This window comes from Anas platyrhynchos, chromosome 9, assembly GCF_047663525.1.
Source record: "Anas platyrhynchos isolate ZD024472 breed Pekin duck chromosome 9, IASCAAS_PekinDuck_T2T, whole genome shotgun sequence".
Taxonomy (NCBI): Eukaryota; Metazoa; Chordata; class Aves; order Anseriformes; family Anatidae; genus Anas; species Anas platyrhynchos.
Window position 1 is genome coordinate 20,540,357 of NC_092595.1, and position 15,465 is coordinate 20,555,821.

General features: G+C 36.9%; 1 protein-coding gene across 18 annotated transcripts in view; it reads left to right on the forward strand.

Annotated features, from left to right (window-relative positions):
• The window catches only part of LOC119717758 (uncharacterized), a 518,405-nt gene that overhangs the window by 329,970 nt on the left and 172,970 nt on the right, over positions 1-15,465 (forward strand). For 11 of the 18 annotated variants that reach the window (XR_011811355.1, XR_011811353.1, XR_011811367.1 and 8 more), the window contains one exon: positions 7,299-7,391. The exons of 2 other annotated variants lie outside the window; for them this stretch is intronic. The gene's annotated coding sequence lies outside the window, so the exon portion shown is untranslated. Of the gene's footprint in view, positions 1-6,032; positions 6,128-7,298; positions 7,392-7,679; positions 9,588-15,465 lie in introns of those variants that run through there. 5 more of the 18 variants (XR_011811352.1, XR_011811361.1, XR_011811351.1 and 2 more) reach the window with 3 other exon arrangements.

A 15,465-nucleotide genomic window follows, 5' to 3' on the forward strand; every position in this document is an offset into this window, starting at 1 on the left:
CAGGATACAGTTGGCCCTCCTGGCTGCCAGGGCACACTGCTGGCTCATACTCAGCTTGCTGTCAACCACAACCCTGAGATCCCTCTCTGCAGGGCTGCTCTCCAGCGTCTTGTTGCCCAGTCTGTATGTATGGCCAGGGTTGCCCTGTCCCAGGTGCAGGACCTGGCACTTGCTTTGTTAAACTTCACGTGGTTGGTGATGGCACAGCTCTCCAATCTGTCCAGATCTCTCTGCAAAGATCTCTCTCCACCCTCATCTGAGTCCACAACTCCTCCAAGTTTGGTGTTGTCGGCAAATTTGCTCAGAACACCTTCCAGTCCTACATCCAAATCATTTATAAAGACATTGAAGAGGACTGGCCCTAAAATGGAGCCTTGAGGGACCCCACTAGTGACCGTCTGCCAGCCAGAAGTGGCCCCATTTACCACAACCCCTTGAGCCCTACCTGTCAGCCAATTGGTCAACCATCATATGATGTTTTTGTTAAGTTGTATGCTGGACGTTTTGTATAGTAGAATCCTATGGGAAACCTTGTAAAAAGCTTTGCTGAAGTCCAAAAAGATCACATCAGCTGGCTTCCCTTGATCAATTAGTTGGGCTATTTCCTTACATAGAAGGAAATCAAATTTGTTAGGCAGGACCGACCCCTCACAAACCCCTGTTGGCTGGGGCCAATGACTGTGCTGTCCCCCAGGTGCACTTCAATAAATTCAAGGATCATCTTCTCCATAACTTTACCAGGCACTGACGTGGGACTGACAGGCCTGTAATTGCTAGGGTCTACTCCAGGAACCAGTCTGACTGCCCAAAGGGTGAATGGATGAAGACTGCACTATTGGCAATAGTAAAAATGAGATCCTAAATTTGCTGCTTACAGAAGGTGCCAGAAGTGATGTTAATACAGATATAAGTAAGCATTACAGGGGAGGGGGAGAGGGATGCATAATTTAATTCCAGAAAAAAAGATATGCAAATGTAATGGCAAAATAAGAATAAATGGAAATGCCAACATATCCCACAAGCAAACATCTATTCCTCTTCCCCAGTGTCTGTGAGCAGGGTTGTCTAGCAGCACACACTGGGAATTGGAAAATAAGCTTTACAGAGCAGGAAGAGAGGAATACATTTCTGCCTTAAAAGTTCATATAGAGAAATGGTACATTTTTGTTTAAAATAAGGGAATTATCAGATGAACACTTAGATTTCCTTCACAGAGATGCTCAGAAGTGTGGAGGACAGCAGTCTCCCTGCAGAACAGAATGTGTTGTGCAAGTTGAAATCAACAGGTGGAGCCTGGCTGAAAGCTTCTGAGCTATTGATGTTTCCAAGCTTCATCTTAAGTTGTTTGAATTTGTCTTCTGAAAATGAACATGGTATTGCTTACCCTCTTTTGAGGTTCACAAATGAAAAAAGTTTGTATAACACCAACACTTAAACTTCAGAAACTTTAAATAAATTAAAAAAAAAAGTAGTCATAATGAACAAAGCACTTCAAATTAAAATAGGTAAATTTTACCTGATCTAAATTGGAATTCTTAAGTTTAGCTTCCTGTGTTTACTCGATTACCTCACCTTGCTCACATCATTATTGCTCAGTCTTCTGGAGGGTATAATAGTGGAAATGCCTGTTGCTTCAAGGATGTGTGAGTTGGTATTGCTCTTTCCTATGTGCTCCCTGGAAGTGGCATTTCCAATACTAACTAAAATCAGAGAAGAGATGAAACGAAAGTTTTCAGAACATGCACACACACACAAAATACTTAGCATGACCATTAGCATTACCTATTTTTCTTCTTTGCCACTCTTTATTATAGGCAGTTTTATAAATCATAATTCAGTATTATAGATACAGTATTGCAAGAACGCTAAAGAAAAGATATCACCTCGCTATCCTTCAACTATTCCCCTTTCTGTAACTTTTTTTTTAAAGGGGAAAAGCAAGAAGAATTAATAGGATTTTTTTCAATTGAATGTCATGTTTCTTGAAAAAATATATTGTACATTTAGTTGGCTATTCATGCACTTTTATATTTATAACTTTTTAATTTAGCTTTAAAACTATATTTCTGCCTAGTGTATTACCAATCTTTCTCACAAATGATATTGATTATATATGACAGTACAGAATATTCTGTCTTTTCAAGAGAAAACTGTTCACTTCCTAAAGGATACACTTTTGATTTCATCAGTAAATCAGTATGTGTGGTCTCCTGGGAGACCTGTCCACTTGTTCCTTCATTCCTTGTTTCCTTTTTTGTATGATGACAAAATTCATAAAGCCTGAAAATTTCCCTTTTGCTTTCTTTGTAAATTTTTAATGTCTAAAATTAATAAGCAAAGCTGAATGGACATGTACACCTGTGAATTTGTTAATTAAGAAAAAAATGCTGAGTGTACTTAATAGGTGTGCAAGGCAATGATTGCCACTGTTACAGTCTCTGAATTTAAGCTGGTATAGAGTAACTTGCTAAGTTTGGCCTGTGAATGCTTACCTCCAACTCTCAAATGATATTCTTAGTGTAGTACTACTGATCTCAGTGTCTCACTGAGGGTGATTATCATCTATTTTTTTGTGTTTATTAATTTCCAAGATTTAGATTGCGTTAATCAAATAACTTTATTTTGAGGTGCTTTGCTGTAGTCAAGAAATCAAGAAATAGCATGTTACCCCAGCTGCACGCAAAGACACAACTGAAAAGCTTCTAAAGCCCTGCCTGACTTCATCACCCAAATTGGCAGAACATTCTACTGCTTCAATGAATCAGCCAGAAACCAATAAATCTCCTCTTGCTGCGGTGTCAGCACTTCAATTAAATTGTTATTAGTTCATAGATATCTCATGCTATGTTTAAGAAGGATTTTGCAGTGGATCATATGATCAGCTGTGTAGTTAGTTATGGACTGAGTTAGTGATGAGTTTTTTGTCCCGTAGCAGCTCACAGTGTGATACCAATCTACCTTGATAAATGATGCAGTTGTTTTTTATAGGTCTCAAGACACAGTAATGAAGCTGCTGTGGATCATGCTAAGAGTCCACTAGATGTATGGATCAAACCTCCTATGTATTGGAGGATTCAGAAAATCAAACTTTCAAACTATTTGTCATTGGATATCTTCTGGGGGTTGGCAAGCCCCCTTGTTCATGTAGCTCAGTGACATTTTATTTTTGTCATTCAAAGGTTGAATTAATCATTCTAATTAAAAAAAAAAAAGTCACTGCAGTTTATCTAAAATTTTACCTCTTGTGGTAGACTTTAGTTAATGGTGCATAGAGGAGAAAGAGCAGTATCACCTATTCTGGAATGGAAATTCGTTTCTTCTATTTTTTTACAAATACAGATTCATCTTCTAAAGAACAGTGGCAATGCAGAACAGTTGCATCCAGCTCTGGTTCTGTGCAGTTGTCAAGGAAAGGTTTGTTTGAGACAGTTATAGTTGCTTATATACTATGTGTTTGGGAAATAAGTAAAAATACTTCACTTTTCTTGTAGTTTGTCTGAAACAACACTAATGCATACGATCCTTCTAGAAAAACAAGACAAATTTAAATTCAAGTGCCCCTTAGTCACTGAATAGTTCTATAGGTTTGGATGCCTACAGGTTTGTACCAAATAAAATGATCCAGGAGATTTTAATTACCTACCACAACTTTCAATTAAATGCACACTTGTAACATCGACCTGCTGTGCTAAACCTTATTTTGCCAGACACAATAAATACAACTTCCGTATAGTTCATTTAACCAGAATTCTGTCTAACAAAGAAACTAGAGTTGGTTGTAATTGGTACCTCTGATTTTCCACTCTTATCATGCTTATACGTCCCAAAATATAAAGCTTTTTTATTTGAGATTAACGTGTCTGAGTGTTCTACATGATGTTTTGGTTAAAAACTATGTTCACAGTTTTCATAAAAACAGTTGTATGTCAGTGGCGGAGCTAAGAATTTCTGTTTGGAGGACTGACCAAGGAAAAGGCACTCTGTGCCTTTTATGGCCTTTTATTTACTTATTATTTACTTCATGGCCTTTTATTTGACCATATCACTCTTGGCCAGAATGATTAGAAATGATTTTGAGGAGATGGTTCTTCACAAGCTTAATGACCTGTGCCTGACTGAAATCAAGGCAGTTGTCATTGGTCATCAGCAGTTCATAGGGGTATTTGAATGAGGCTCCACAATATTCTGAGAGGTACATCATTTCTCTCCTTTAAAGGAAGACTGAACAGTCATGTTTAACTGGCTTATATACTCAGATGTACGGAAAGTTTTAGTTTTGCATGTCATGGGAATAGCAAAAATGAGTGGATATTAAAGCAAAATAGTATTGAAACTATTAACTACAGTCATACCTAGTGATCTGCTGGGGGTAGGAGGAGAATATTTGAGGGGAGAGTTTTGTTTTGTTTTCTCTAGCTTTTTAACGTTCTCAGACTTTCAGCTTAAACAGCTTGGCAAAATGTTTATTATAATAAGTTCTGATTGTTGTTACTTAAACTACAGTGATACTAATCCATGAAATGTGAACATAAAACAAATAAGGGCTTAAGGAAAAACATCACTCACTTGGCTGGTTCATCAGCTTGGACAGTAACAGTCAGAATAAAGATAATAAACTTTCTTCCTTTTAACAAAGAAAGGGCTAAAATAAACTCCTCTGCAAGATTTTCTTATTATTACTGTTTCCAAAGAACTTTGTATATCAGTGACACTAATTGCAACCGAAGGAAAATATCTTGACTATTTTATTTCCAGCATCTCAAAACTATTATTTTCTAGGACTGACTTTTTACATAGTCTGTCTAATGTTTATTTTTTATTAGCTCTTACAAACTGACAGGACAACATTATTTTACTGATTTTTAAAAACATTCAGAAACTAAAATGATATGCAATTGAACAACTATACCGAAATATAATTATTTGGAGGGCTACTTTGTGTCCTTTATCTCCAATTTGTCCTGTAGTTATAAAATGAGCTGTGTACAAAATGAGTAGTGTTAATAATGGATAAAAATTAATCCTGTTTTCCTTCCTTTTCGTGTAGACACTATAATGTTTACTGCAATGCAGCTACATCCTCCAGTATTGCACTTCCCAACAGGAAATCTGAAGTTTCCTGAATGGACACAGGGATTTTCCTGTGTCCAGACCTGTTTTCTTTTTGTACTTTTAACCTAATGCATAATCTGAAACATATTAGCATCACTAAAGATCACTGAAGAGAGATCACACAATAGAGAAGTTTACTCCGCCCTCTCCCAATTTCTTGTATGTTTCTACTATGCAATTGCACACAGAAGATAAGAAGGGATACCAGAATTGTGTTTATCTGCTTCAAAATACCTGCCTGCCACACATAGTGGAAACCAGGTATGCAGAGAATGTGTATTTATAACCCAAACCAAGAAGTATATACATTATGATTTTAACGTTAACAGAACTAGTAATGAATATTTACATTTATCAGTCATGCTTTAGTTAAAACTACTTAGGCATTGACACAAAAGGGCAAACTAGCTACTTTGGAGTTGTTAAAATTGTTTTAATGTAAAGTGGGTTACATGGGTAGTCTCATGCTAAAACTTGTGTGGTAAAAGAAATAGTAATAACAAAACTAAAGGAGATTAAGATAAAATGTCCCAAAAGAACATCTCAAGACTCCATGATAGAGCCTTATGGTAACCATGAGTGGCCTTTATTTATTCTCACAAAGCTGTTGTGAGGATAAATGGTTTCAAGTCTGTTTCTGTTACAGGGGGCACTAACACACATTGGAGTTAAGGTCCAGATTTCATAAATTACTTGGTTGCCAAACACCTAGTAGAGTGTAGGTCCTACATACGAGGTCAAGGTACGCCATTTGGCTTGAATTCTCATGATAGGATGGAAAATGTTTTTGCTGCTTAGTTACTGGCAAAATTTGGCTCTTACAGTTCCTTCTTACTGTAGGAGCTGAACTGAAAAGGGTCAATCCTTTAAAATATTACTTAAATTTAGGGCCAATCCCTAATCACCAGAATCATCCCCGTAGGTGTTAAAGACCAGATTGGATGAGGATCCCTTCCAACCCAAGCCATTCTGTGTTTCTATGAAATCAGAGCCAGTGGAGATACTGAGGATGGAGGTACCTTAAATCCCAGTCCTTGCTACCTGACTCATGCTCCAGCCACCTATATAACATTTATATATGCATAACACACATGATTACAAACAAGTTGTACTGCTGAACAGAGAATGTGGAGGTTTGGGTTAATGATTCCTGTCTTAGTTTCTCCCCTCGTGAAGAGGAAAACATGATCATTTTATGCACAACATCGTAAAGTTGTCTCTTCAGCCTTAAGAACTTTTTCCAATCTTCATATGATTATGGGAAATTTGGAAAGCTGTTAAGCTCTGCTTCCCTCCCCCCCCCCCCCCCCCCCCAAAAAAAAAAAAAAAGTACCACTGAGCAATTGTGCTGCTTTATTTTTGCTCATGAACAACTTATTCCCAGTTTTTTCTCTCTCACAGATAAAGTATGTTTCTTCTGGCAAAAGTTCAGATCTGCTTGAGTCTCTGTCAATGTAGGGTGTCTCAAGCTTTCTTTAAACAATTGTTTACAGTATCTCTGGCTCTCAGCCAATTTGGAGAGCAGAACTTTTTTTTTTTTTTTTGCTCTTTTTGAAAAGGAAGATCATTTAAAAAATGCTTTAGGCATTTTCCTAAGATTATGATTTAAAATATTACAGTCTCCTGAGATCCTTGAGAAATAGGCCAGTCTCTGATCACTCTTGAGCTGTTGCCAACTTGCCAGAAATATAGAGAGGATAGATTGTGTCTGCTTTTCTAATTAGTTTTTTTTTTTTTTCCATATAGTAACTTATATTACCTTCTTTTTAAGTGACAAAAAATTAAGCTGCTTAAAAGATGTATATTTTCCAATGGGGTTTTATATCATTTCTTTGTTGACTTATTTCAAAATGATGGGGAATAGTTAAACTAAACTGGTATAAACTATATATTGTCTTTTCAGAAGATACCTTTAAAGGCTGATAGGAAGAAAAAAGTAGCTATAAAGCCTGAAACTCCTGCATAGAGACACAATTTAAGTAAACCTAAATCACATACAGTCAGCAAACAGTTTTTAGTGTACTTTAACCAGAGCAGAGTAGGAGAGAGTACTTTATTTTTCCATGATTTACTCATATGGGTAATAATTTCAGTTAGTGTACTTGGATCTTCCTGTTATATCTTCTCAAATTAATATCATCAAAGCAGCAGTAACTGTGAAATTCTTTTCTTGATTTCTCTCTTAGGGATTAATGTTTGGTATTACCATAGTAGAAAACTGGTCTACTGATCTCACTAGTGCTACTATCCTGTCACTGACAACGGGAGCACATGTGCAGGTGAGAACATCTATTTGCAATTTTAAGGTGCCACTTTCTAACACAAAATTTTGCCACTATTTTGCAACTAGAAATGACTATGCTGATGTCTGAACTGGTGTAGCCAATGTGGTTGCTTCTTTATCTACCCCACTGCAACAGATGTGAAGCATAATAAGCTTCACTCCCAGTTAAAGTCAAAAGGGTGATTTTGTGCTAAAATGCATAGGGGTTGCCACTGGTACATCTGGGCACTGGTAACTGCTAGTTGAAAACTGTTGATAATCAACTGAGAAACAATTTCTGCAGTGATTGTGAGAGCAAGCCCAGATGGTGGCTGGAGCCAGGTAGCTCAGAAGAGTTAATCTGGAAGCAGGTCGAGGAGATCATTGACCCTCCAAGAGCATTTTTGTTCTTTGAGTCCTGGAAATGGATTTGGCATGTTGCCCACCTTGTGGATTACATTGTTAACAAACTAATGTATGTATTTTCATTACTGTAGTATTCTTGTCATGTTGCGAGCAGGAAGGTGTGAGTAGGGGAATTTCTATTAAATTTTGACCAGTTTGTGAACATTTAGTCTATCTGACAGCCAAGCTTTTACCTAAGAAACTGTCTATGGTTTCAAATATACACAGGCATTATGTCAGAGAATGTTAAATATTTCCATTTATCAACTTAAAAATTACATATATTTATAAATTAGCATCCAACTCTACTTGATACAATATTAAGAAACATTCACCCAAGCCTACCAGCTTCAGTCATTAGTAAGCCAAACTGCTGGAAAAACAGAAATCAAACAAAACAAAGTAAACAGACAAAAAGCCAATCCTACTTCTAAAAAGTACTGCTTCTGTGAACATTATCTTGTGCCCCTTGGATGAAAGTCCAGGAAAACGTAGGCTTTGTATTGACTGTTAAATACTAGTGACATTATCTACACAAAAATAGGGAAGAAAGTTTTCAATGACTTCATACAGAGAGATTTCAAAAATTAAGAAGTCAGTATTGTGAACTCACCTGAAAGTATTGTGTATGTTCTGGGGTTGATGAGATCCAACATGTATGATAAATGTATTTTGGATATGGTATTCATCCATTTAAGTGCTGGCAAAAGCCAACAAAATGACCCAATGGAAATAATGTAAATACTCCTCCAAGTGTTCCAGATGAGAGGTGCCACGTTCCTTAACCCAGCAAAAGATAAACGAATCTGTACTAAAGAGGAGAATAGATAGATTCACATGCATATGTTTATATCTCTGGATATAAATCTGCTAAGTTTACTGATGAGCCTAAATGAATAAATCTGTGGATCCTATTCTATTACCTAAGGAAGAAACTAACAGCATAAATGCTAGTGGGTCATAACTGAAGAAATACCACAATGAAGGCATAGGATTGAAGGGTGGGAGACTAACTGAAAACCTGCTTCCCCAACATTGAGGCACAGTGACAAAAGAAAGTGAAGAAATTTCCATTGCTTTCTCTGTTGTTATGCATTTCACATGATTAAATCAAGGAATTCACTTTCTGGAATTGTTATTTCTAAACTGCTAAACATAAAAATAAACTAACGCCATTATAAATGTACATGCAGGAAATATTTTCTGTTACGTTTGAGCACTGTGACTAGCTTTTGTACAGACTTTACTCAGTGATTATGAAGCGCATCTTTAGAGGCAATTTGAATAGAAATGATTTTACTTTCTCAAGGTCTTGGTAAAGGTAATTTTTTCCTTTTCAACATCTGCTTGATTGGAATGTGACCTCAGCCTTCCAGTACCTCACACTCTCTACTAGTGTGTTTTGGTTGCACTAGACAAAAGCGATCGTGGGAGGTGTATTTCTCAGTGATGAGGTGTGGAACAGTTTCTCGGAGGAGAGTGAAAGAGCAGAAGCAGCCAATTTCTCCTGACCCTGTGACCCTTCAAGTATTCACATACGCTGGCCCCAATCCCAGCCCTTTTGCAGCTGGAGTACAACAGTACACAATAGGGCTAGAGCGTCTCCTGAGAGAATTCCATAAAAGTATAAAGGGGTAGGAAAACAAAAAATGAAATTAATGTAAACTGTGTGCTGGAGTATTGAATAATCTGAAATGGGAATGTTGCCAGTAACGATGTTGTTCAATCAGCTGACAGTCTTTGTAAAGAGGACAGTTCCTATTTATATGCATATTTATGTCTGAGGAAATATGAACTGGTAAAAAAGGTAAGCATTTGTTTAATATAAAATGTGAATAGGTCAGACTTCACATAAATATTGTGCCTCTGAGCTGGTAGGAACAGTTAAATTGTCATAATATACCTGCATCTCTTCTGTAGTGTTTATTTAGTAGTTTGATCAAAATGTTGGTATTTTTTATTTTTCTTGTGCCATTTCTTTTCTTCTGTTCTCATAGTGAAAGATACTTAAATTAATGTTTCAAGCTCTAGTCCAAAACTGGAGCTGATAAGAAGATACTAATAATTTTCTGTTCTACTTCCAGGGATTGTTACGATCTTCTAAACTTTTTTCCATATTATTTGTCTCTCCAGCTCTGCAGAGAGCTTGTAGCTTCAGTAAGCAAAAAGGTGGCTACTGGCATATTCTATCACTCTACTAGGTTAGAGAGCTGGAATTTGGATAACAGTGATTCTTCTCAGAAATAAAATATGTAAGAATTTCTATTCCAAGAAAATATAGATCCATTTCCCTTCTATTCCACAATCTCCAGTAGAAAAAGAAGTTTGGGAGGTTCATCCTACAGCTTAGCTTATTTATTCATTTTTAAGCTAGCTATACCCAAATACTTTGGCACTTGAACATAATCATAGAATTAAAGTGGTTCCAGCTTCCCCCTTGGCAGACAGAATGGAGCAATGTTGAGATGCAAACAAATTCCTTAAATGTTTACAGTCCAAAAAGATTTACTGTTCTTTTCCTTTGAAAGAAAGGGCAAATTCTCATTTCTAGTTCAGCAGCTGTAATAATTATCTGGTACCTAACCTGTTCCCAACAAATAATACTCAACATGCATATGGCTACTTAGTATTTTTTACAGTCCCCCTATGGTTTTCTATACATATATAAATGGCATTGTTCTTCATAGTACTTTGAGCTCCAAATGGCTGTTACTGACATATAGCAGGATATTTAGTTTGATTTAACTTTATTGTTTGAAATATATTTGTTTTTACCATTGTAGCAAACACAGCTCTGACTGAAATTTAGTCCATAGAGCATATTATCAATAATACCAGTATTATAGATGCATACTATGAATGACCAAACACAAATTAGCAGTAATGGATGAAGCTGCATTTATTTCTGTTATTTAAAATAATTTGTGTATGTATCATTCACTATATGGAACAGGCTAGAAAATGCATCTTATTGAAGAACGTGAATTTGGGTTTCACAAGTTCTGTAATATTTTCTTTTTGGAAAATGGCAATGAGCTGGAGTTAAATGAAACCATTTAGTGGAACTCTGACCTAGTGTAAGATGTTTACAAGGCTACATTAAAGCTAGCTCATTCTCTGTTTGCCAAGTATAAGTTTAACTATGTTGGGTGTATGTATGTACTGCAAGAGGGTTTGCTCTCTGTAAGTAGTGTTTTTATTTATGTGGAAATATTCCTCAGTTCTAGCTGACCTTTGAATAGACCAGGAACTCTGAAGTGCCACAGTAATGTTATCTCTCACACTGTTCAGGTTATGTAATTGCTCTGGTTTTTGCCTGCTGTTGTCTACTGGAGCATTCACATAGACTTTTGGAGGTTATGACACGTAGGATCCTGTTTATGCCAGATGTTTCTGGAAGTACTCACCAGAAGCTGTTGTGATGCATGGAAATGCCTTTCTCTGTTATAATTGTTATCAAGGAAGTAAAGGATTGGGATGCTGACTCCTGGCAACTGCAGTACTTCAGGATCTATGTCAAATTACTTCAACAATGAAATATAAGAGATACCACCGTAGAATGATAACTCGTTAGAGTAAACTATATGAGAGTAGTTAGTTGCTTTCTTGGAGCAACTGAGAAATTCTTACAGCAGAACCTTCAAAGAGATGATGAGCAGTCAGCATAGTATACAGATGCTCAGCCGTAACTGGTACTGTACCTTGAGTGTTTTGGGGAGAATCTGTGACTCTAGCTGAAACTTTGAGGAGAATCTGTACTCCAAGATTAAGAGGGATTTTTCCTCATTTTATTCCTGTATTCCATCTGCAGGCTCTAGGGCTGGTTTGAAAAAAAGACATTCTTTGTCTCTAGAAAGCTATTTTATTAGGGCACAGGTCCTGGCTAAAAATGTTCTTGTGATTATAGGCCATGGTTTCTATGCCCTGTCACAAGACATTGTTATTGGTTGCTGGTCATTCAGAAATAGATCATGAACATTTCTTGAATAATCGATTTATAAAACAAAATAATGTTAAAGAATGTCACTCCACAAACCTTTTCATAAAGAACCATCTGGATTTACTTGGTCCTGTTTATTGCCTTGTTTTGGAACCTACTGAAGGTCATGGATTTATGTATGTATGTGCTATTCCTTTTGTCCTACTTTGCTTTGGTCATTTCAGAATATTGAGATTCATATAGACTCAGGGAAGGGGTGGTTATGGACTGAAGATTTCATTCTTAACAGTGATGCATGCTGTTGTGGCTCAATAATTAAGAGAACCCACTTGTTTCCAGATGGCTCCAGACTCTCTAAATTGCTATAGAAATTGTACTGAATAGATTAGTGGGAGATTTAAATGGAAATAAATATATTTCAAATTGGGAAATAATTAAGAACTTATGGCTTAGTCTGTGGGGGTAGAGTGGGAGGTGGGGGAAGGTGGTGGTGGCAAATGGTGAGGTCTTAACCGTACAGTACCAGCTTGACACTTAAGAGAAATGCTTCCGAATCTAAATTTTCATGTAAAATGGGAATGTTAATGGGGTATTGTGGTGTCAATTCTGTTCTTGCAGTTTTAACATAGTATAGCTTCGTTGACTTCAATGTATTGATATATTGCAACTTATTTTCCCCTATGTAAAGTGATGGAAATTCTGTTTTTAGGCTTGGATTTTTTTTTAAGGACTTTATGAGAATACTTGACTCTGTTAAGCCTTTCTCTAATAAATTTTAGCCTGTGGATTTATTACCAGAGAGCAATTTTTTTTAGCTGTCTAAAATAGCTTAACAACTGGCTAAAGTTTTTAAAAATTTTTCAGTGTTTGGATTAGTGTGATTAGATCACACAATCCTTTGATTTGTTCAAATGTGTTAAAGCATTTCCACTCTAATTCTGACACTTGTTTAGAGCACTTTCAGCTGTTGGATGCAAGTAATTGTCCAGATAATGCATTAGGAATCAAAATTGATGTGCAGTTGGGGAAAAATACCTGTTCCCTGACCCAGTGTGCAGAAGTGTCAGAACAACAACAGGAAAATATTTGATGAGAGGCAGGAAATGTGCAGTATTTTGAGGGGAAAGATTGGTTAATCCAACAAACACTGCCAAGCTGTGACTAGCAAATGGTGTTTTTCTCACCTCACAAAATAGATGCAAGTCATCAACTGTGTTATTACTCAGAAGATATCGCAATGATTTTTATCCCTGTCCCTTTCACCTGAAGTATGTTCAGATTATAAGCATTTCAAGAATCACATAAATTCCCTAGACTGACTGAAATCAGTTTTAAGTACTTTCAAAATTTGAACGGTTTGGGGGATAATTATTGTTCAGAGGAACTATGTGGTGCTGCTGCTTTTTCTTACTTGGTGATGACATCTGATCAATGTGTCTCAGAAGGTCTTTTCTGTGCATGTTCACAAGATTTAGAAGGGTCTGTTACAACCAGGGGCAGCAAGCAGTAACTTTAACTCCTGCTTTTAGTTTTCAAGGTTGTCAGCCATTCTTTCATAAATATGTCTGGGTCAAACTAAAATAATTATATTTGTATATAGAGACCACAGATCACAACTTATGCTGTTGTTTACATCTGTGTTTGTGAAACTTCTTTCATTATTTTTGGAAAGCAATTGTTTGTTTTTTTTTGTGTGTGTGTGTTTTTTTTGTTGTTTTTTTTTTTTTTTTTAGAAAGCAGAAATGATGGGCCTAAAGAAAGCACATTAGTAGGAAAGAGAAGAATCAAAAAAAAATCCTTGTGGGAATATTTGTGAAAAATATACAACAGTATTTGTCCAGCTTTAGGTAGAATCATCAATTCAAAGGATAGATCATAAACATAATGAAAAGTAAAATCTATTTGACATGTTGAATAATTAATATCTCTTGACTATATCAATATTAAGAACTCATGGTTACAAAAGACTACTTTTTCCTCGTGTCCCAAATACAGTTTATGGGAAGATCTAGAATGATGTGGAAATACCTGCAAGCACTGGGATAGTAATGAATAAGTTGAGATAGCAATCACAAGCCTGTGTGGAAAACTGTTTCCATGTCTTACTGGCTCAACAGCAAAAAATACTATTGAATTTCATGAACAGCAGAGTGTTTGTGAGGGATTAAAATATATATAAATAAATACTTAGAACAAATAATACTAGCTATATAATAATGTCAGAATGTATAATAACAGAAACAAGTAATTGGAAATTTAGATTCTTCATAGTGAATGTCCAAGTCCATATCTGAGTTATTTTTCAGTAGTTTGACCTTCAAAGTCAGTAGGAGCTGAGGTACATAGCACTTCTGGAAATTAAATCACTTGTTCTGGATTAAAATGACAGTCTAGCTCTATTTTACAGAATAGCCTAACCCAGTTTTGAAAACTGACATGTATGAGGAAAAGATACGTTCTATTTAAGCCTAACTTGGTATTACATTTTTATATGAATGCATTTAGTACAATCGAAGAATCCAGTGGAAACATGAACCCCAACCACCAATGAAGAGTAATTTCGTAGTGGTTTACAGTCCTAGTCCGAAGTTCTGCATGTGATAGCACTGGATGTGAAAGCAGATACTTTCTGTCCGGTAACTGAATACTTCATGAGGAATTCCCCAGCATATTTGAGAGGGTTGTCCTAGAAAGCAGGCTTCATAAATTGGAAGATTTTTCTCTTGAAGAACATTACAAGAAAGAATGAGATGATGGATTTTGTAGTCTTTCATTTGGAATTTTAGTTGTTTTCAGATACATCCTCAAAAAAAAAAAAAATCTTTTGGATAACGATGACATAGTTCTAAGTAATAAATAGTTTAGGCAATAGTTTTAAGTTTTTCAATCTCCAAAAATTTCAGGTTCATTTCCACTGAATAAGAAAATGACTGGTATGGATGACTGAATGTATTGTTTACAATTCTTATTGTCTTAATAAGCTTACAGAATAGAATCATAGAATGGTTTGGGTTGGAAGGGTCCTTAAAAATCACCTAGTTCCAACCCCCCTGCCACGGGCAGGGACACCTTCCACCAGACCAGGTTGCCCAGGGGCTCATCCAGCCTGGCCTTGAACACCTGCAGGGATGGGGCATCCACAGCTTCTCTGGGAAGCTTGTTACAGGGCCTCACCAAGTTCTGAGCGATGAATTGCTTCTTAACATCTAATCTAAGTCTCCCCTCTTTTAGTTTAAAGCCGTTCCCCCCTTGTCTATTGTTGTCTGCCTGAGTAAAAAGTTGCTCTCCATCTTTTTTTATAATCCCCTTTTAAGTATTGAAAAACTGAAATGAAGTCTCCATGGAGTGTTCTCTTCTCCAGGCAGAACAGCCCCAGCTCTCTCAGCTTTCCTCATAGGAGAGGTGCCCCAGCCCTCTGACCAAATTCATTGTAGATATGATGGCCCTCCGCTGGACCCACTCTAACAGGTCCATCTCCTTCTTGTGGTGGGGGCCCCAGAGCTGGAGTCAGGATTCCAAGTGGGGCTTTACAAGTGCAGAGTAGAGGGAGACAATCCTCACCCTGCCGGTCACTCCTCTAGTGATGCAGCCCAGGACGCAGTTGGCCTTTGGCCTGCAAGCCTGTGCTGCTGACACACATTGAGCTCTTCATCCACCAGAACCCCCTCTACAGGGCTGGTCTCAATGAGTTCTCCCACTCTGCTCATGTCTGTGATAACAAACGTGATAGACAGTATCCTTCTAT